Consider the following 23,980-nt stretch of genomic DNA (forward strand, 5'->3'; position numbering starts at 1 on the left):
TCTTTTTTGAGTTCCATATATCTAAACTTCTCTCCCTTCTTAGCCCTGACCCCATGACAGCAAATAGCTTGCTATAGGTTATACATGTGGATTCATGTTTAACATATTTCCAGTTTAGTCATACTATGAAATAAGAATCAGAACTAAAGGGAAAAAACATGAGGAAAAAGAAAAAAAATAGAAAACAAGCTTTAAAAAGTGAAAATAGTATGCTTTGGTCTGCATTCAGGTGCTATATATTTTTTTTCAAGATGAGTATGTCATTTTCCATCACAACTCTTTTAGAAATTTCCTTAATCACCAAAGTGCTGAGAGGAACCAAGATGTATACAATGTTCTCTCATTTCTGTGCAGCTGTTTTCAGAGGTAATTCTGGGAAACTATAACTTTTTTAGCCCTCCCAAGGTGGTTTGATTTAAAGAGAGGTATGGACTGGATTTGTCAACACCAAGGTCCTCTGGAACTGTGACCAGGGTCCCTGCCTGCTTTGGACTACAAGTCCTGCAGTATTAGTGCTCCTCTTCAATCAGGCTGGCTACCCAGTTGGGAAACTGTTGAGGAAAGTCATAGAGTCCTGTCCCTGGTACCAGCAAAGGTACCCTTATAATCTCCTTCTGACCCATTGCCTGATTCCCTTACCATCTTTACTCTTAAGGAATGATCTATATATGTCATGGCATCTGGTGATACAAAACAATAATTTTATTCCCTTTGTATTCAAGAAGTTATTTTTTTTTCTCTATTTTGCTTCGTTTGTTGAGGGTTTTATGCATTCTACAGCTATAGATCACTTCAACGTTTAAGTGAATGAATTTCTTAATTGACTATAAATTGATTTTCAAAACTCTAATTCCAAGCATATCCAGATATTCCTCTAGAATATTCTGCTTGTATCTCAAGCTCAGCCTGAGTAAACTGAATTCATCATTGCCCTCATTTAACCAGTTCATTGTTCCAACTTTCTAGCTTCTGTTGCTGGCACCACCTGCTCGTTCTTGAACTATCAATGGCTCCTCTCTACATTATTTCCCTTATACTAATAGCTAGCATTTATATTACACTTTAAATTTTTACGAAACTAATTGTGATTACAATTACAAAACTAATGAGATATTTTACTGTATTTATTACTTTAAATAACTAATAAAATAGCTTATTTCATTAAATCCCTACAATTAAAAATTAAAATTCTTCTGTATTCTACAGAATTAAAAGCATACTTTCTCTTTTTTGGTCAACTATAGTTATAATTCAATTAATATCACCTTCTAATCTCTGAGATCCAAATATATTAATTGCTCAAGGAAACAACAATGATATTTGAAAATTTGGAATGATTAGGAATAAAAGATTAAAATCTTCATATTGTTTTTGTTGTTTCAAGGGATGAAAATGGCAAAAATCATTTTTATACTTCTTTCAACTTGCCCCAACATATACTTATAGTTTTTACATACTTCCTGAATTGGTTCTAGCTACTACTCAAAACATGCAATCAAATTAAACAAAAAATAAAAATTAACTTTAAATTCATCATATTTGGCTAGAGCACAGAGTTGTGTGGTAGTGGATGTTTTAAAATGTCTAAAAATAGGCTAGTTAAAAATAGACTAAATAAGGACCAGATTTTGAAATGCTTTTAATGCAAAGTTGATTGTTTTGGAAAGGTGAAATAGGTAGCCTAAACAGTGGGGAATGTTTATTCTGCCAAGGATCATTTATATACTTAAATTATCATTAGCCTGCTATATTTAATTAATTGACCCCCTAAAAAGCTAAAAGATTTATTGAATTCTGAGTTCTACCTATTGTTACTATAGAAGTATGAGAAAAAAAGGTCCATGGACCAGACACTGCCCACCCTGAATCTAGATGATCAAGGTGACCTTAAGAAGATACCCTTAAAATAAATACATACATATTATGTATATATAAAATACATAATATGAATATAATTAAAAATAAAATACCATAAAATAAACAAATAATATTAATAATATATAAAATAATATTTAGAGATAGAGATAGGCTTGAGTGGCAGAATTAACGAATTTTGTTTAAGATATATTGAATTTTTTACCTATAAAACAGAATTTTAGATCTTTTTTCTTTCTCATAATGTGAAGATATGTTATACTATCCTAATATTCAAGGAGATGTTTTATTAATTTACTTGCAGTATCAGTGCTTACTTTCCTCTACCCCTTTGTGATAAAGATTAATATCAACTAAATATCTAAATTTTGGAAATCCTATTCATACATTCTAACAATTTCATCACTGGAATTCAGCCACTATGAAGTGAGATGTGGTCCACCTAATGGCTTCCTCACATGCTCCTAATACTGAAATTTTATACTGGTTCACATGAGGAGTTCAACACCTTGCCCTTGTCACATCCCATATCATTATTCAATCAAAAATTTTTGATGTCATCCAATACTCTAATTTTTTAACTCTTGTAGATTCTTAGTGTAACAATTTTATAGCCTTGTCATATATACATATATATATATATATATATATATATATATATGTACTACATGCTTTTCCATTGCCCTATGAATGATATAAATAACAATTTTAAAGAATGAGTGCATCAAACAACAAATCATAGAAATAACCAATAATTACATCAAAGAAAATGATAACAATGAGATATCATAGCAAAATTTATGGAATGCAGCCAAGGCAGTTTTTTAGGGGAAATTTTATATCTCTAAATGCTTAATAAGTAAAACAGAGAAAGAGAAATCAATGACTTGGTGGTCCATGACTTATAGCTATATGATTCAAATAGAAAAGCATTAGAACAATGAGGTCTTTGTTTTTGTAACAAGTGTGGGTTTCTATATATTACACTTAATATTTAAAACCAATTTATGGCATAAATAACATATTTTTTATTTTTTTGCATATACAGCACTTAGCACAGTGTCTTGAATTTCATAGAATTAATAATTAATGGTAAATTCATTTCTAGGGTAGGTGAATTCATTTCTACAGTAGAATCTGTAGTTTATTCATGCTCCCTTTCACATACTCAATACATTAAATGTTTGTTGTAGAAAATTGGATAAAAAAAGAAATATTTATAAAAGAAATAGTAGAATGCTGAGCACAATCTTCCTGTATGACCCAATTTTGCTTAAGCATAGTCATGATCCCATTTGTTATAACATTACAAACCACGTTTTAAAAGAATAACAGATATTGCCACCCCTTGGTTGAGCTTTTAGGGAAAGAAAGCAAATGTATTTTCCATTACCCTGATCATTCTTATTTTAATGATGAGTTGACTCCATCAAGGGGACAGTGCTTTAATAAACTGACATTCAAATGAACCATTTGAAACAACACACTGTACATGTTAGAACTATGGCAATTAGAATTAAAACTGGGTCTTTTTATCCTTTGCTTTCAAAAATTGTGGGAGCAAATCTAATAATAACTGGGAAGAAAGATTAACTGTGGTTTGTAAAGAAGTGCATTAATAACCAGTCACTCCTAAATAGATGAAGAAACACTTTTCTTTGAATGTCCATGATAACAAAAAAGAAAATTTCCTCCAGTTCTTTTTTCCTACCTCTTTCTACCCTCCCCAGCCCATAGTCACTTGCATCATGTATGAATGGAGAACAATCAGATTTTTCCTCCTATTTTATCAACAGGGAGTAGGAGGGGGAGCTCCCTTTGAAAGTACTACATACCCCGTCTCCATACTAAGAAAGCAGAATAAGGGCAAGGAGTTGTCGGAGCTCTGTCCCCAAGCCTCTCTAAAAATCTTTAAATAATGAAATCTAAACAAATTCCAAAACCCATAAAAAGATGAAATGAAATAATTTTTCAGCACAAAACATCTCAGAAGATGGGGAAAGGGAGAGAGAGAGGAGCAGTCCAGTGCCAGCACAGAATGGGACCCAACAAATCAGGAATAGACCTCTGCTCAACTGAACGGTGGCAGCAGTATTCCTTTCCAGATCTCTCAGTCCACACACTCCAAAGGCAACTTAGAAGGCCTGCAGAAAAGGGCTCTTGCACCATGGGGAGAGAGGATCATAGGGCTCACCAGCACAACCCCAACAGTCTCAGGGTTGCCGTCGGATGAACAGCCTCTATTGCTGTTCAGGTTGCCGCTGCTGCTTCTGGAGTTTTCTACCCTCAGTCAGCAAGGAGTTGAACACCTGGTCGTGATGATAGGATCTCCTTACCAGGAGTGAGGCAGGAGTCTATTGCTTTGGCCGTACCCAGCTTTGGGTCACTGTCCTGGGTGTCAGGGCCAGGGAGAGGAAGAACCCTAGCACACCGGAATTTGAGGTCAGAGTGGAGTTGGGTCCCTTAATCACAGTTCCAGGTCAGAAAAGATGCATGTAGCCACTCACAAACCAGAGTACAAGACAGGAGAGTAGAAAATATACTTCTCTTTAGATCATACCACCTTGGAAGAACTGAAAGCTGTAGGTCCCAAGAAGGATCTCTGAAAAAACTATGTCACAAAACCCCTGAAGCTTGGGATGGGGTGTCTTCCATCCTGCAAAGCAGACTCCTACTGTAATAAATAGTTAAAAGACAAGACTGAGAAAAGGAGCAAACAACAGAAAAAAAAATCTGATCATAGAAAGTTACTTTGTTGACAAGGAAGATCAAAACATACACTCAAAGAAGACAAAAAAGTTAAAAATTTTGCTTCTGTCATCTCAAAGAAAAAATAAGAATTCATCTCTAGCCATGGAGAAGCTATAAATATATTTGAAAATCAAGTAAGGGGGTAGATGGAAAATTGAGTAAAGAAATAAGAGTAATGCCAGAAAACTCATGAACATGTGTCAACAGATTGGTAAAGGAGATACAGAAAAATCCTGAAGAAATTAACATCTTAAAAAACAGATGAGAATAAATGATAAAACAATTACAAAACGTCAATGAAGAAAAGATACAATAGAAACTGAAATAATCCACCAACCATCTCTTGAAAGAGATCTAAAATGAAAATTTTAAGAAATATTATAGCCAAATTCCAGAGCTCCCAGGTCAAGGAAAAACACTGCAAGCCAGAATGATTATCTTCAATGGAAAAGGAAATAAAAACATCACTGAAGAAAATAATTCCTTAAAGAGGCAAAACAACTTTTTGACTTTATGAGAAATCAAGAAACAATCAAGCAAAATAAAAAACTCAAAAAGATAGAAGAAAATGTGAAATATCTCACTGAAAAAATTTCTGATTTGAAAGTTGATCCAGAAGAGAACATTTAAAAATTGGATTACCTGAAAATCATGATAAAATAAAGAGCTAGACATCAACTTTCAAGGAAATTATGAAGAAACACTGTCTGATATTCTAGAACCAGATGGTAAACTAGAAATTGAAAGACTCCATCAATCATCTCCTGAAAGAGATCAAAAATGAAAACTCACAGAAATATTATAGCCATATTGCAGATTTCCCAGATTAAGGAGAAAATACTATAAGAAAGAAACAATTCAAATATTATAGATTCACTGTCAGAATAACACAAAATGTATCATGTTCAACATTAAAGTATCATAAAACTTGGAATATGATATTCCAGAAGGCAACAGAAATTGGATTACAACTGAGACTCATCTTACCCTACAATACTGAACATATTCTTTCAGGTGAAAAATGGACATTTAACAAATAGGTGACAAAGATCAGAGTTGGACCAGAAAATTTGATCTTCAAATACAGGACTCAAGAGAAGCATAAAAAGATAAAACAGGAGTTGGAAACCACAAGGGACTTAATAAGATTTAAATATTTACATTCTTATATGGGAAGATGACTGTGGTAACTCATAAGTATTATCTAATTGTTGAGGCAATTAGGGGTATATAGAGAGAAAAGGCATAGGAGTGAGTTGAATATGAAGGCATGATATCTTTAAAAAACTAAATTAAATGTTGAAAGAAGAATATACCTGGAGAAAGGAAAAGGGAGAAGTAGAATAAGATAAAATAGTTTATTAAAAAGGCAGGGAGGGGTAGCTAGGTAACACAGTGGATAGAGTATTAGCCCTGAAGTCTGGAGCACCTGAGTTCAAATCCAGTCTCAGAAGCCACTTAACCCCATTGCCATGCAAAAAAGCCAAAAAAAAGGCAAGGAAAAAGCTCTTACAGTTAAGAATAAAAGGTGGGGGTGGTGAGGGGGAGGAGTGGGTGAACCTACTCTCAAAACAATTGACTCAAAGAGGGAATAGCATGCACATTTAATTGGGCATGTAAATCTGTCTTACCTTAGAGAAAAGAAGGGAAAGGGTATAGTAAAAGAGGGGAAGTGGTAGAAGGGAGGCAGATTAGGAGAGTGGTCTATCAAATGAAAAGCACTTTTGAGGAGCAGCAGGTGAAAGGAAAAAAAGAGAAAAGAGTGAATGATAGAGAAAAAATAGCAAGCATAAAACTAAATAAAAATTGAAGCATGTTTCTCTATCAAAGACCTCATTTCTCAAACACATAGAGAATTGAATCAAATTTACTAAAAAATAGAATACATTCTTCAATTGTTAAATGATCAAAAGCTATGAGTAGTTTTAGATGTGCTAATAGAACAGTGAAGGAATGTGACAAATGTTTGAGGGGATGTGAGAAAAAGGAGACATTAATGCATTGTTTGGGGAGATGTGAACCAATTCAACCATTTTGTATATCTATTTGGGGACTTTAACCAAAGTGTCGTAAAACCAGGCATATCCTTGCCCTAGCAATGACACTACCAGATCTGTATCTCTGTATCCCCAAAGAGATTAAAAAAAACATATAGGAAAAGTACCTATATAAACAAATATATATATATATATATATATATATATATATATATATATATATATATATAAAATGGTGGTAGTGAATTGATATTAGTCTGCTATAAGAAATGATGAGCAGTATGCTCTCAGAAAAACCTGGGAAGCTTAACATGAGCTGATGCAAAGTAATATGATATCAACTGTAAATGCCTTAGCTTTTCTCAGCAATACAAAAATCCAAGACAGCACTGAAAACATTTATAATGGAAAATACTATTTCCAGAGGGGGGAAAAAACTGATGATGTCTGAATAGAGACTGAAGCATGCTTTTTTCACTTTTATTATTTTTCTTGAAGGCTTTTTTTTGCTCTATAGTTTCTTTTACAAGATATCTAATATGGAAATATTTTGCATAACTCCACATGGATCACTTATATGGCATTGCCTGTGTTCTTAGTGAAGAAGGTGTGGGAAGGAGAAAGGGAAAGAATGTGTAAGCTCTTTTGGTTTTGTTTTTGCAACGCAGTGGGATAAAATGACTTGCCAAAGGTCACACACAACTAGGTAATTATTAAGTGTCTGAGGTCAAATTTGAACTGACTCCAAGGTCTATGCTCTAACCACTGAAAGATTTTAAATGAATATTTAAAATTGTTTTCAGAAGTAACTTGGATAAAAAAAATAATAAACTTTTTTTAAAAAAAAGTAAATACTACCCCTTCTAAGGAACACAAATTCTATATAAGTACAGATTTTGGTGAACTCATGTTGGTATGATACATCCCATAAAGAATCAAATCATTCTATACCAACTAAAGATATTTCCATTATTGTTTATGCTTACAAAAACTGGTGTTTAGAAATATGAATCTTGTCTTAACTTCCAAAGTGACTGTTCCATGTATAAGCTTAAGTCCCTGAAATTTTATTTCTATATACCACTAAAAATTAATTGGCAGATCCCACCCCTAATGTGCAACAAGAAAAACATTTCTCATTTATATTATTTATAATTTTATAATTGTCTCTGACAGGGCCACAAGAGATTTTTAAAAAAAGCTAAAATGGAGCAGAAATGAGAAGGAAATGTTTCTGAACTTACCAAAGTGTTTAATGCTTTACTACTTCTAGCAGCTCAGATAAGCATAGAAGGATAATTGAAGAAAGAATTTAGGCTTTATTCAGGGAGGAATTAATGTATTAAAAAAAATATGAGCTTTGATACTCAAAATGCATCTTCTTTTCTGAAGTGTTTGCATACACACAAGTTTGTATCCACATTCATGTATGTTTATGCATGTGTGTATTTGTGGTATATATACATATTTATGTATATGCATGTATACTAATTTTGTCTCCAATAAACGAACAATGAAGTGCAATATTCTCATCATGGATTATGGATTAAAGACTCTTGAACAATTATTTTGGAAGAGCAACATTTTTTCCATTCAATCTATGAAGAAAAAGCATGATGCTTGGGGTAGTCTAATCACAAGTTGGTTTCCCCAGGGACAAATATAATCTTTTAGAAATAAAATCATGTCAATTCAACAACTATTTTTAATTGATTACTATATGAAAGGGACTATGCTAAGTATCGAAATGCAAATACAAAATAAAAGAAATACAATACTATCTTTAAGGAACTTGCACACACACACACACAAACACAAACAAAGAAAGAGGAGAATTTCATTTTCTCTTGGAGAATCATGGTTCATAGGATCTCATTTTTACTTTATTTCAAATCTATGAAATATGTCAGTCTATATCCTCTTCCACCTATCACACTTGAAATAATATTATTTATAAACTCATTTATGTCCTTTGGATGCTTCCAAGAATGTATATCTTTACAGAAAACCCTATATCCTCAAACACTTTTTCTACTTCAAATTTTGCCTTCTTTCATATTCATTCACTTCACCTCCAAACTTGGCTCAGAGAATTGTTTGCTTTATTATTTTTAAACTCAATCACGATAAATATTACCCAGAACCTCTTCTCCTCACTAAATCTATCTATATAACACATTCACAGTGATGCTGCAGTAGATAAAACAATGGCCTTGGAGTTAGGGGGATAAGAGTTCAAATCCAGTCTCAGACACCTGCCTCTTACTAGCTGTGTGACCTTGGGCAAGTCACTTAACCCTGATTGCCTCACATACAGATCCATCTCCAGTTGTCCTGATTCATATCTGGTCACTGGACTCAGATGACTCTGGAAAAGAAAGTGAATTAAGGCGACTTAGCACAGCACTTTCTCACTCACCTCCCTGATGTCATGATCATATTCAAGAACATAGGACAAGGGGGGCAGCTAGGTTGCATAGTGGGTAGAGCACCAGCCCTAGAGTCAGGAGGAACTGAGTTCAAATCCAGCTTCAGGCACATAATAATTACCTAGCTGTGTAACCTTGGGCAAGTTGCTTAACTCCATTGCCTTATACAAAAATAAATAAATAAAAAAGAAAGATCATACATTAAATATCAGCTCATTCCTCTCAAGTTCTGAAATTCTCACTTTTTTTCCATAATCTTTTATTCTTCCTTTACCATGCTTCTCCTAAAGCTATTCACCATACTCATAATAAACAACAATCTTTCATCTCTTCTCTGTTCTCTCATAGTTCACCCATAACTGATCTTACTTTCATTCATTCATAACCTCAACACTAATTAAACAGGCTAAATTTGCTGTTTTTCAGTCTTATTTTCCCCAATTACATTGGAGATAAATTTAATATTTTTTCCAAATTTTGGGTTCCAAATGTTTCCCATCTCCCCCCGACTTGATAAGGCAAGCAATGTGACAGAGGTTAGACATGTATCATGCAAAACACTTTTACATATATATATATATATATATATATATATATATGTATATACATATACATATATTATATATAAAATTCTGTGGAAGAAAACCATGGATAATAATCACACAAGAAAAAGCAATTAAAGAAAAAGTCTCTTTGATCTGTATTCATGGTCTAACAATTCTTTATCTGGAAACCGGCAGCACATTCTACAGAATTGTCTTGTATTCATTGTATTGCTGAGAAAGACTTAATTATTCACAATAGATCAGTATACAATATTGTTGTTACTGTGTACAGTTTCTCTTGCTTATCCTTATTTCAAACATCAGTTTATGTAAATCTTTTCATGTTTTCCTGAGAACATACTGCTCATTATTTCTTAGAACACAATAATATTCTATCACAGTCATATACGACAACTTGTTCAGCCATTCCCCAATTGTTTGACATTCCCTCAATTTCCAATTCCTTGCCACCACTAAAAAAATTGCTATAAATATTTTTGTACACATAAGTCCTTTTACTTGTTATTTGTTCATCTCTTTGGATATAGATCTAGTACTGGTTTTCTTTGGTTTTATAGCCTTTTGGACATAGCTTCAAATTGCTCTACAGAATGACTGAGTCAGTACACAACTTCACCAAAAGTAAATAAATATTTTAATCCCTCCAGAATTTGTCATTTTCCTTTTCTTTATAATAATCAATCTGATAAATGTGAGATAGTAGCTTAATTTTAATTTCTATTTTTCCAATCAATAGTGATTTGGAGCAGTTGTCCACATAATTGAATTATTTTGTCTGTAAGCTTCCTATTCATATCAACTGAGAAATGGCTCTCATTACTATAAATTTCACTCATTTTTCTATATATTTGAGAAATGAAGTCTCTGTGAGACCTGCTATTTTTTTGCCACAGGAAGGATGACCAACTATGGATCTTCCTCCAACTATTTCCCTCTATTTATCCTATTCTCTCCATGGTTTTATCCTGTGCATTCTCTCTCTTTTTTCTTTTTTTCTGAAATTTATGTATTTATTTTCATCCATATGCACATGTACATCCATATACATACATATATATATATGTGTGTGTGTGTGTGTGTGTGTGTGTGTGTGTGTATACATATTTATATATATATATATATATATATATATATATATATTATATATATATATATGGGGGTGCGTTTGCAAGGCAATGGGGGGTTAAGTGGTTTGCCCAAGGCCACACAGGCAGGTAATTATTAAGTGTCTAAGGCCCAGATTTGAACTCAATATTTCCCCCATTTTCAGTTTCACTGTAAAAATCAGTTTCAAGCCTGTTTTGTGTCAAATATTTTATCTTATTCTAATTTTCCCTATCCCCTTCTTGCCTCACCTTTGCATTGTATCTATGTATATTCTTTCCAAGTCTCTTAATAAAAAATTAAAGAAAGCTTTTAGCAGTTGTAGATATCATTTTCCATGTAGGAATATAAATTGTTTATTTTTATTGATTTCCTCATGATTTTTTTCCTGTTGACCTTTTTGTTTTTCTTTTGCATTTGTATTTGAACGACAAACTTCTATTCAGTTTTGGTATTTTCATCAGGAATACTTAAAAGTTCTCTTTTTCATTTAATATTCATTTTCCCCCCTGATTGTTTATGCTCAGGTTGACTCTTAGCTGTAATCCTTGCATATTTTCTAGGATTTATTATTATTATTATTATTTTGCTAAAATTACTATTCATTTTTGCTATTATTATTTATAATTTTGTTAGCATTATCATTTATTATTATTTTGTTAGAATATCATATTCCAAACCCTTTCATTCTTTAATTTAAAAGTTGTTAAGTCTTGTGTTATCCACAATATGTTTTCTTTCTTTTGTGTTGTTTGCAGTATTTTCTCCTTGATCTGGAAGGATTGGCATTTGACTATAATACTGGGAGTTTTCATTTTGGGATCTCTTTCAAGAGGTGATGGATAGACCAAGAAATACTCTATCTATTAGATCTATGAAAGGAGATAAATTTATGACCAAACAATAATTAGAGCACATTGTAAACTGCAAAATGAATGATATTGACTATTACATTAAAAAGTTTTGTTCTACTAAAATCAGTGATGCCAAAATTAGAAAAGCAGAAAGCTGGGAAACAACCTTCACAGTTAGGAGTTCTGATAAAGGTCTCATTTTTAAAATAAATAGAGAATTGCATCAAATTTATAAGGTTACAAGTCATTCCTCAAATGATAAATGGTCAAAGGATATGAATAGCTTTCAGATGAAGAAATTAAAGCTATATGAAATCATATGAAAAAAATGCTCCAAATCCTTATTGTTAGAGAAATGCAAATTAAAACAACAATGAGGTATCACCTCACACTCATCATACTAGCCAAGATGAGAAAAATGATGGAGAGGTTGTGGGAGGATTGGAACATTGATGCATTGCTGGTGGAGTTGTGAATGGATGCAAACTTTCTGTAGAGCAATTTAGAATGATGCACAAAAAGCAATAAAACTGTTCATACTCTTTGACCCAGAAATTCCAATATTGGGCCTATATCCAGAAGAAATCATAAAAATGGGAAAAGTCCTATTTGTTCCAAGATATTCATAGCAGCTCATTTTGTAGTGACAAAGAATTGGAAATTGAGGGGATGCCCTTTAATTGGGGAATGGCTGAACAAGTTATCGTCCATGAATAATATGAAATACTATAGTTCTATTAGAAACCATAAATGGTCAGAGTCTAGAGAAGCATGGAATGACTTATAGATCTGATGCTGAGTGAAGGGAGTAGAGTCAAGAGAACAATATACATATTAACAACAACATTGTGAGATGAACAACCTTGATGGAAGCAGCTCCTCTCAACAGTTCAAAGAGCTAGGACAACCATTTTAGACTGGCTATGGACAATGCTATCCCCATCCAGAGGAAGAAAAGCAAAACAAGAAACAACCCTTCATAATCTAATGAACACTTTATAAAAATTATCTTTTATGTATCTCTTTCCCTTAATCCTAATTCCTCTTACCAAAAAATGATAATCTGTAAATGTTTAGCAGAAATATGCAGGGCTTTCTGTGCCTGAGGGAAGGGGGCGAGGGGAAGGGGTAGAAGAAAACTTTGGAACTTAAAAATATTCATGTGCAAATGGATAAAAAATAAATAAATAAAAAGTGATTGGTGGAATCTTATATTAATTTCTATTTTACTCTCTGATTCTAGAATATCAGAGTAATTTTCATGGATAATTTCTTAAAAGATGATATCTAGATTGTGATATTCACATATTCCAATGAATTCACATATTAAATTACCTCTCCTGGATTTGTTTTCTAGTTCAGTTATATTTCCAATGATGTGTTTCACATTTTCTTCTATTTTTCCATTTCTTTGCTTTTAGTTGATTGTTTCTTGGTGCCTCATTAAGTTATTAGCTTTCAAATCCAACTTTAAGGATTTATTTCCTTTTCCATTTGGCCTGCTTTTTAAGGAGTTCTTCTCTTCAGTGAATTTTTGTATATCTTTTTCCATTTGGTAATTTTGCTTTTCAAAGCATTCTTTCTTCATTGGCTTTGAGTGCCCCTTTTACCATTTGACTTATTCTATTTTAGGTATTATTTCCTTCAATTTGGGGCTTTTTTCCCCAAGGCAATGGGGTTAAGTGATTTACCCAAGGTCACACAGCTAGGTAATTATTAAATGTCAGGTCCTCGACTCCAGGGTCAGTGCTCTATCTACTGTGCCACTGAGCTGGCCTTCTTCAGTATTTTTTATGCCATGTTATTGACTCTTTTTTAACAATTTGCTTACAGTTCTCTCCTTTCTCTTCCTAATATTTAATTTACTTCTCTTACTTGATACTTCAATTTTAAGTTCTTCCATGAACCAATTCCTGCAACCAGTTCATATTTTTTCTTTGAGGCTTTGAATGCAAGAATTTTAACTTTGTTATCTTCTTCTGAGTGTGTCTTTCAATTATTCTTGTCACTGTAGTTACTTTCTATGGTCATTTTTTATGTCGGTTGCTCATTTTCCAGCCTATTTTCATCTTTTTTAACTCTATGTGGGTCTCTGTTTCCCAAGTGGAGTGACCACTGTCCCAAGCTTCTAGGTTTTTGCATAGTGGGGTATTTGAATGTTTTTATTTTATTTAATTTTTTGAATGTGCAGATAGTTTTCTGACATTCATCTTTTTTGAGTTCCATATATCTAAACTTCTCTCCCTTCTTAGCCCTGACCCCATGACAGCAAATAGCTTGCTATAGGTTATACATGTGGATTCATGTTTAACATATTTCCAGTTTAGTCATACTATGAAATAAGAATCAGAACTAAAGGGAAAAAACATGAGGAAAAAGAAAAAAAATAGAAAACAAGCTTTAAAAAGTGAAAATAGTATGCTTTGGTCTGCATTCAGGTGCTATATATTTTTTTTCAAGATGAGTATGTCATTTTCCATCACAACTCTTTTAGAAATTTCCTTAATCACCAAAGTGCTGAGAGGAACCAAGATGTATACAATGTTCTCTCATTTCTGTGCAGCTGTTTTCAGAGGTAATTCTGGGAAACTATAACTTTTTTAGCCCTCCCAAGGTGGTTTGATTTAAAGAGAGGTATGGACTGGATTTGTCAACACCAAGGTCCTCTGGAACTGTGACCAGGGTCCCTGCCTGCTTTGGACTACAAGTCCTGCAGTATTAGTGCTCCTCTTCAATCAGGCTGGCTACCCAGTTGGGAAACTGTTGAGGAAAGTCATAGAGTCCTGTCCCTGGTACCAGCAAAGGTACCCTTATAATCTCCTTCTGACCCATTGCCTGATTCCCTTACCATCTTTACTCTTAAGGAATGATCTATATATGTCATGGCATCTGGTGATACAAAACAATAATTTTATTCCCTTTGTATTCAAGAAGTTATTTTTTTTTCTCTATTTTGCTTCGTTTGTTGAGGGTTTTATGCATTCTACAGCTATAGATCACTTCAACGTTTAAGTGAATGAATTTCTTAATTGACTATAAATTGATTTTCAAAACTCTAATTCCAAGCATATCCAGATATTCCTCTAGAATATTCTGCTTGTATCTCAAGCTCAGCCTGAGTAAACTGAATTCATCATTGCCCTCATTTAACCAGTTCATTGTTCCAACTTTCTAGCTTCTGTTGCTGGCACCACCTGCTCGTTCTTTGAACTATCAATGGCTCCTCTCTACATTATTTCCCTTATACTAATAGCTAGCATTTATATTACACTTTAAATTTTTACGAAACTAATTGTGATTACAATTACAAAACTAATGAGATATTTTACTGTATTTATTACTTTAAATAACTAATAAAATAGCTTATTTCATTAAATCCCTACAATTAAAAATTAAAATTCTTCTGTATTCTACAGAATTAAAAGCATACTTTCTCTTTTTTGGTCAACTATAGTTATAATTCAATTAATATCACCTTCTAATCTCTGAGATCCAAATATATTAATTGCTCAAGGAAACAACAATGATATTTGAAAATTTGGAATGATTAGGAATAAAAGATTAAAATCTTCATATTGTTTTTGTTGTTTCAAGGGATGAAAATGGCAAAAATCATTTTTATACTTCTTTCAACTTGCCCCAACATATACTTTATAGTTTTTTACATACTTCCTGAATTGGTTCTAGCTACTACTCAAAACATGCAATCAAATTAAACAAAAAATAAAAATTAACTTTAAATTCATCATATTTGGCTAGAGCACAGAGTTGTGTGGTAGTGGATGTTTTAAAATGTCTAAAAATAGGCTAGTTAAAAATAGACTAAATAAGGACCAGATTTTGAAATGCTTTTAATGCAAAGTTGATTGTTTTGGAAAGGTGAAATAGGTAGCCTAAACAGTGGGGAATGTTTATTCTGCCAAGGATCATTTATATACTTAAATTATCATTAGCCTGCTATATTTAATTAATTGACCCCCTAAAAAGCTAAAAGATTTATTGAATTCTGAGTTCTACCTATTGTTACTATAGAAGTATGAGAAAAAAAGGTCCATGGACCAGACACTGCCCACCCTGAATCTAGATGATCAAGGTGACCTTAAGAAGATACCCTTAAAAATAAATACATACATATTATGTATATATAAAATACATAATATGAATATAATTAAAAATAAAATACCATAAAATAAACAAATAATATTAATAATATATAAAATAATATTTAGAGATAGAGATAGGCTTGAGTGGCAGAATTAACGAATTTTGTTTAAGATATATTGAATTTTTTACCTATAAAACAGAATTTTAGATCTTTTTTCTTTCTCATAATGTGAAGATATGTTATACTATCCTAATATTCAAGGAGATGTTTTATTAATTTACTTGCAGTATCAGTGCTTACTTTCCTCTACCCCTTTGTGATAAAGATTAATATCAACTAAATATCTAAATTTTGGAAATCCTATTCATACATTCTAACAATTTCATCACTGGAATTCAGCCACTATGAAGTGAGATGTGGTCCACCTAATGGCTTCCTCACATGCTCCTAATACTGAAATTTTATACTGGTTCACATGAGGAGTTCAACACCTTGCCCTTGTCACATCCCATATCATTATTCAATCAAAAATTTTTGATGTCATCCAATACTCTAATTTTTTAACTCTTGTAGATTCTTAGTGTAACAATTTTATAGCCTTGTCATATATACATATATATATATATATATATATATATATATATGTACTACATGCTTTTCCATTGCCCCTATGAATGATATAAATAACAATTTTAAAGAATGAGTGCATCAAACAACAAATCATAGAAATAACCAATAATTACATCAAAGAAAATGATAACAATGAGATATCATAGCAAAATTTATGGAATGCAGCCAAGGCAGTTTTTTAGGGGAAATTTTATATCTCTAAATGCTTAATAAGTAAAACAGAGAAAGAGGAAATCAATGACTTGGTGGTCCATGACTTATAGCTATATGATTCAAATAGAAAAGCATTAGAACAATGAGGTCTTTGTTTTTGTAACAAGTGTGGGTTTCTATATATTACACTTAATATTTAAAACCAATTTATGGCATAAATAACATATTTTTTATTTTTTTGCATATACAGCACTTAGCACAGTGTCTTGAATTTCATAAGAATTAATAATTAATGGTAAATTCATTTCTAGGGTAGGTGAATTCATTTCTACAGTAGAATCTGTAGTTTATTCATGCTCCCTTTCACATACTCAATACATTAAATGTTTGTTGTAGAAAATTGGATAAAAAAAAGAAATATTTATAAAAGAAATAGTAGAATGCTGAGCACAATCTTCCTGTATGACCCAATTTTGCTTAAGCATAGTCATGATCCCATTTGTTATAACATTACAAACCACGTTTTAAAAGAATAACAGATATTGCCACCCCTTGGTTGAGCTTTTAGGGAAAGAAAGCAAATGTATTTTCCATTACCCTGATCATTCTTATTTTAATGATGAGTTGACTCCATCAAGGGGACAGTGCTTTAATAAACTGACATTCAAATGAACCATTTGAAACAACACACTGTACATGTTAGAACTATGGCAATTAGAATTAAACTGGGTCTTTTTATCCTTTGCTTTCAAAAATTGTGGGAGCAAATCTAATAATAACTGGGAAGAAAGATTAACTGTGGTTTGTAAAGAAGTGGCATTAATAACCAGTCACTCCTAAATAGATGAAGAAACACTTTTCTTTGAATGTCCATGATAACAAAAAAGAAAATTTCCTCCAGTTCTTTTTTCCTACCTCTTTCTACCTCCCCAGCCCATAGTCACTTGCATCATGTATGAATGGAGAACAATCAGATTTTTCCTCCTATTTTATCAACAGGGAGTAGGAGGGGGAGCTCCCTTTGAAAGTACTACATACCCCGTCTCCATACTAAGAAAGCAGAATAAGGGCAAGGAGTTGTCGGAGCTCTGTCCCCAAGCCTCTCTAAAAATCTTTAAATAATGAAATCTAAACAAATTCCAAAACCCATAAAAAGATGAAATGAAATAATTTTTCAGCACAAAACATCTCAGAAGATGGGAAAGGGAGAGAGAGAGGAGCAGTCCAGTGCCAGCACAGAATGGGACCCAACAAATCAGGAATAGACCTCTGCTCAACTGAACCGGTGGCAGCAGTATTCCTTTCCAGATCTCTCAGTCCACACACTCCAAAGGCAACTTAGAAGGCCTGCAGAAAAGGGCTCTTGCACCATGGGGAGAGAGGATCATAGGGCTCACCAGCACAACCCCAACAGGTCTCAGGTGCCGTCGGATGAACAGCCTCTATTGCTGTTCAGGTTGCCGCTGCTGCTTCTGGAGTTTTCTACCCTCAGTCAGCAAGGAGTTGAACACCTGGTCGTGATGATAGGATCTCCTTACCAGGAGTGAGGCAGGAGTCTATTGCTTTGGCCGTACCCAGCTTTGGGTCACTGTCCTGGGTGTCAGGGCCAGGGAGAGGAAGAACCCTAGCACACCGGAATTTGAGGTCAGAGTGGAGTTGGGTCCCTTAATCACAGTTCCAGGTCAGAAAAGAATGCATGTAGCCACTCACAAACCAGAGTACAAGACAGGAGAGTAGAAAATATACTTCTCTTTAGATCATACCACCTTGGAAGAACTGAAAGCTGTAGGTCCCAAGAAGGATCTCTGAAAAAACTATGTCACAAAACCCCTGAAGCTTGGGATGGGGTGTCTTCCATCCTGCAAAGCAGACTCCTACTGTAATAAATAGTTAAAAGACAAGACTGAGAAAAGGAGCAAACAACAGAAAAAAAAATCTGATCATAGAAAGTTACTTTGTTGACAAGGAAGATCAAAACATACACTCAAAAGAAGACAAAAAAGTTAAAAATTTTGCTTCTGTCATCTCAAAGAAAAAATAAGAATTCATCTCTAGCCATGGAGAAGCTATAAATATATTTTGAAAATCAAGTAAGGGGGTAGATGGAAAATTGAGTAAAGAAATAAGAGTAATGCCAGAAAACTCATGAACATGTGTCAACAGATTGGTAAAGGAGATACAGAAAAATCCTGAAGAAATTAACATCTTAAAAAACAGATGAGAATAAATGATAAAACAATTACAAAACGTCAATGAAGAAAAGATACAATAGAAACTGAAATAATCCACCAACCATCTCTTGAAAGAGATCTAAAATGAAAATTTTAAGAAATATTATAGCCAAATTCCAGAGCTCCCAGGTCAAGGAAAAAACACTGCAAGCCAGAATGATTATCTTCAATGGAAAAGGAAATAAAAACATCACTGAAGAAAATAATTCCTTAAAGAGGCAAACAACTTTTTGACTTTATGAGAAATCAAGAAACAATCAAGCAAAATAAAAAACTCAAAAAGATAGAAGAAAATGTGAAATATCTCACTGAAAAAATTTCTGATTTGGAAAGTTGATCCAGAAGAGAACATTTAAAAATTGGATTACCTGAAAATCATGATAAAAATAAAGAGCCTAGACATCAACTTTCAAGAAATTATGAAGAAACACTGGTCTGATATTCTAGAACCAGATGGTAAACTAGAAATTGAAAGACTCCATCAATCATCTCCTGAAAGAGATCAAAAATGAAAACTCACAGAAATATTATAGCCATATTGCAGATTTCCCAGATTAAGGAGAAAATACTATAAGAAAGAAACAATTCAAATATTATAGATTCACTGTCAGAATAACACAAAATGTATCATGTTCAACATTAAAGTATCATAAAACTTGGAATATGATATTCCAGAAGGCAACAGAAATTGGATTACAACTGAGACTCATCTACCCTACAATACTGAACATATTCTTTCAGGTGAAAAATGGACATTTAACAAAATAGGTGACAAAGATCAGAGTTGACCAGAAAATTTGATCTTCAAATACAGGACTCAAGAGAAGCATAAAAAGATAAAACAGGAGTTGGAAACCACAAGGGACTTAATAAGATTTAAATATTTACATTCTTATATGGGAAGATGACTGTGGTAACTCATAAGTATTATCTAATTGTTGAGGCAATTAGGGGTATATAGAGAGAAAAGGCATAGGAGTGAGTTGAATATGAAGGCATGATATCTTTAAAAAACTAAATTAAATGTTGAAAGAAGAATATACCTGGAGAAAGGAAAAGGGAGAAGTAGAATAAGATAAAATAGTTTATTAAAAAGGCAGGGAGGGGTAGCTAGGTAACACAGTGGATAGAGTATTAGCCCTGAAGTCTGGAGCACCTGAGTTCAAATCCAGTCTCAGAAGCCACTTAACCCCATTGCCATGCAAAAAAGCCAAAAAAAAGGCAAGGAAAAAGCTCTTACAGTTAAGAATAAAAGGTGGGGGTGGTGAGGGGGAGGGAGTGGGTGAACCTACTCTCAAAACAATTGACTCAAAGAGGGAATAGCATGCACATTTAATTGGGCATGTAAATCTGTCTTACCTTAGAGAAAAGAAGGGAAAGGGTATAGTAAAAGAGGGGAAGTGGTAGAAGGGAGGCAGATTAGGAGAGTGGTCTATCAAATGAAAAGCACTTTTGAGGAGCAGCAGGTGAAAGGAAAAAAGAGAAAAGAGTGAATGATAGAGAAAAAATAGCAATAACAACTAAATAAAAATTGAAGCATGTTTCTCTATCAAAGACCTCATTTCTCAAACACATAGAGAATTGAATCAAATTTACTAAAAAATAGAATACATTCTTCAATTGTTAAATGATCAAAAGCTATGAGTAGTTTTAGATGTGCTAATAGAACAGTGAAGGAATGTGACAAATGTTTGAGGGGATGTGAGAAAAAGGAGACATTAATGCATTGTTTGGGGAGATGTGAACCAATTCAACCATTTTGTATATCTATTTGGGACTTTAACCAAAGTGTCGTAAAACCAGGCATATCCCTTGCCCTAGCAATGACACTACCAGATCTGTATCTCTGTATCCCCAAAGAGATTAAAAAAACATATAGGAAAAGTACCTATATAAACAAATATATATATATATATATATATATATATATATATATATATATATATATATAAAATGGTGGTAGTGAATTGATATTAGTCTGCTATAAGAAATGATGAGCAGTATGCTCTCAGAAAAACCTGGGAAGGCTTAACATGAGCTGATGCAAAGTAATATGATATCAACTGTAAATGCCTTAGCTTTTCTCAGCAATACAAAAATCCAAGACAGCACTGAAAACATTTATAATGGAAAATACTATTTCCAGAGGGGGGAAAAAACTGATGATGTCTGAATAGAGACTGAAGCATGCTTTTTTCACTTTTATTATTTTTCTTGAAGGCTTTTTTTTGCTCTATAGTTTCTTTTACAAGATATCTAATATGGAAATATTTTGCATAACTCCACATGGATCACTTATATGGCATTGCCTGTGTTCTTAGTGAAGAAGGTGTGGGAAGGAGAAAGGGAAAGAATGTGTAAGCTCTTTTGGTTTTGTTTTTTGCAACGCAGTGGGATAAAATGACTTGCCAAAGGTCACACACAACTAGGTAATTATTAAGTGTCTGAGGTCAAATTTGAACTGACTCCAAGGTCTATGCTCTAACCACTGAAAGATTTTAAATGAATATTTAAAATTGTTTTCAGAAGTAACTTGGATAAAAAAAATAATAAACTTTTTTTAAAAAAAAGTAAATACTACCCCTTCTAAGGAACACAAATTCTATATAAGTACAGATTTTGGTGAACTCATGTTGGTATGATACATCCCATAAAGAATCAAATCATTCTATACCAACTAAAGATATTTCCATTATTGTTTATGCTTACAAAAACTGGTGTTTAGAAATATGAATCTTGTCTTAACTTCCAAAGTGACTGTTCCATGTATAAGCTTAAGTCCCTGAAATTTTATTTCTATATACCACTAAAAATTAATTGGCAGATCCCACCCCTAATGTGCAACAAGAAAAACATTTCTCATTTATATTATTTATAATTTTATAATTGTCTCTGACAGGGCCACAAGAGATTTTAAAAAAAGCTAAAATGGAGCAGAAATGAGAAGGAAATGTTTCTGAACCTTACCAAAGTGTTTAATGCTTTACTACTTCTAGCAGCTCAGATAAGCATAGAAGGATAATTGAAGAAAGAATTAGGCTTTATTCAGGGAGGAATTAATGTATTAAAAAAAATATGAGCTTTGATACTCAAAATGCATCTTCTTTTCTGAAGTGTTTGCATACACACAAGTTTGTATCCACATTCATGTATGTTTATGCATGTGTGTATTTGTGGTATATATACATATTTATGTATATGCATGTATACTAATTTTGTCTCCAATAAACGAACAATGAAGTGCAATATTCTCATCATGGATTATGGATTAAAGACTCTTGAACAATTATTTTGGAAGAGCAACATTTTTTCCATTCAATCTATGAAGAAAAAGCATGATGCTTGGGGTAGTCTAATCACAAGTTGGTTTCCCCAGGGACAAATATAATCTTTTAGAAATAAAATCATGTCAATTCAACAACTATTTTTAATTGATTACTATATGAAAGGGACTATGCTAAGTATCGAAATGCAAATACAAAATAAAAGAAATACAATTACTATCTTTAAGGAACTTGCACACACACACACACAAACACAAACAAAGAAAGAGGAGATCAAAAGGAAATCAAAAGTATAGCCATGGAAGAAGATATTGTGAACTACTTGACTTGGAGAGTCTAGGAGCAAGCATTAATCAGAGGAAGATGCAGTAGGGAGGGTCCAGGTATTTCCCATGTGAGAAGTCCAGATGTGTAGTGAATCTCCATGGTGAAGAGGTTTCTATAGCATAGTAGAGAAAATCTAATGTATTGAAAGTATTATGAAGACATAGTTGACCTAGGATTTTAGATTGTATGTTTTTCCCTTAAAATGGAGGTTGTGGGAGGAGCTAAGTCAGCAGAAATTCTAGGGTGAGTTTAAGATTGCCTTGGCACAGTAAAGATGAATTTGAGAGTCAAAAGTACAGACTGGAAAGGAACAAATATATGGTTGGCCTTTATGTACTTCCTAAAATGGAGGTAATTGGAAAAATCAGTCACTCAGAGGAAGAAGCCTCAGGGATGAGGTGTACTTCCAGTGAGAGAAGTCAAGGAGTGAAGTGAACTTTCATTAAAAAAAAAGAGGTTTCTATAGCCTAATATAGAAAATCCAGACATAATTGCAGTCTGGGTAGGAATAAAGATGATTGGTCTGGCCATTCTCTTTAATATGGATAGTGAATCATCTGTATGCTTTGCAAACTACACAGAAAATAGTACAAACAAGAGAATTGAGCTCATCTGGTAGCTACGCAAGTCATTTTCTGGCTCCTTATTGGATAGTTCTCATTTTTCCTTTTTCATCCTATTCATTCTTTAGGGTCTAGATCATGCTTAATGACATAAACGTTACTGTCAGGAAAGTTCATTGTAAAAGCCTATGGAAGCATGGACAGTACAGAAGAGAATTAGTCTTATGGCAAAGAACTGGATCCCCACCTCTGAAATATACTATGATCCTGCATAAGATAATTTACTTCTCAATGGCTTGGGTACCATTTTAAAACTATGAATTACAGCTTTTTTCATTGTGAGAAATATACAGAAAATGGTTGTGAGTTTTCATTGAAAAAGGACATGTTTGAGTGCTCCATATACCCAACATAGACCTAAATTGCCAAAAAAAAAAGAACAGGGTGTCATATAAATGTATTTTATTATTTTGCACATTGGTCTTGCTTCCCCAAAGTAACATGCAAACAGAAAATTTTTACACCAGAAGTTTACACAATATATGATGAGTTTCAAATGGAACTGTCTTAAAAGTAAATGACTGCAATAAAAATATCAGAGAATGTGATTATATATAACTTTAATTTCTTCCTTTGAAAACTGTCTATTCATATCCTTTCACCAGTTATCAGTTGGGGAATGACTTGCAGTCTTGTAAATTTTATTCAATCTCTACATATTTTAGAAATGAATCATTTATCAGAATCCCTAGCTAGAAAACTATTACTCAGGTTTCTGTTTCCTTCTAATCTTAGTTACATTGGTTTTATCAATATAAAACTTTTTTGTTTTTTTGAAAGGCAATGGGGTTAAAGTGACTTTCCCAAGATCACACAGCTAAGTAAGTTTTAAGTATCCAATGCTAGATTTGAACTCAGGTCCTCCTGACTTCAGGGCCAGTGCCCTATCCACTGTATCACCTAGCTGCTCAGTTTTCAATTTAATAGTCAAAATCATCCATATTGCAATTGATGATGTATTCTGTTTCTAGTTTGGTCATAAATTTCTCCCTTTTTTATAGTCTCAATAGAGTATTTTTTGATCTGTTTTTGGTCTGTGGTATAGCTCTTT

Source organism: Macrotis lagotis, chromosome 2, assembly GCF_037893015.1.
Source record: "Macrotis lagotis isolate mMagLag1 chromosome 2, bilby.v1.9.chrom.fasta, whole genome shotgun sequence".
In the NCBI taxonomy this organism is placed as follows: Eukaryota; Metazoa; Chordata; class Mammalia; order Peramelemorphia; family Peramelidae; genus Macrotis; species Macrotis lagotis.